Source organism: Neopelma chrysocephalum, unplaced genomic scaffold, assembly GCF_003984885.1.
Source record: "Neopelma chrysocephalum unplaced genomic scaffold, ASM398488v2 Primary Assembly neopelma1_209, whole genome shotgun sequence".
Classification (NCBI taxonomy): domain Eukaryota; kingdom Metazoa; phylum Chordata; class Aves; order Passeriformes; family Pipridae; genus Neopelma; species Neopelma chrysocephalum.
In genome coordinates, this window is record NW_020897871.1 from 857,331 (window position 1) to 857,735 (window position 405).

Consider the following 405-nt stretch of genomic DNA (forward strand, 5'->3'; position numbering starts at 1 on the left):
CGGCTGCGGGACCCCCGGGCTGCGGGAGCCCCGGACTGCGGGCGAGGGCCGCAGAGCTGCTCCAGGCGGGCAGAGGCAGGAGGGGGCTGCCCGCTGCCCCCGCCCCGCAGCGCTGCCGTCCCCGCCGGGGCCGCGGTGATGTCCCTGCCGATGTCCCCGCCTGTTGTGCGGTGATGTCCCCGCCTGTTGTGCGGTGATGTCCCCGCCTGTTGTGCGGTGATGCCCCCGCCTGTTGTGCGGTGATGTCCCCGCCTGTTGTGCGGTGATGTCCCCGCCGGGGCTGCCGTGGTGTCCCCAGGGGCAAGCGAACCGGCACTGCGGCTCAAACATCATAAAGTGCGGGAAGGGTGACACTGTGGAACACCCGGCCCGGAGCGATGAGCTCGGTGCGGGCCATGGGACAGG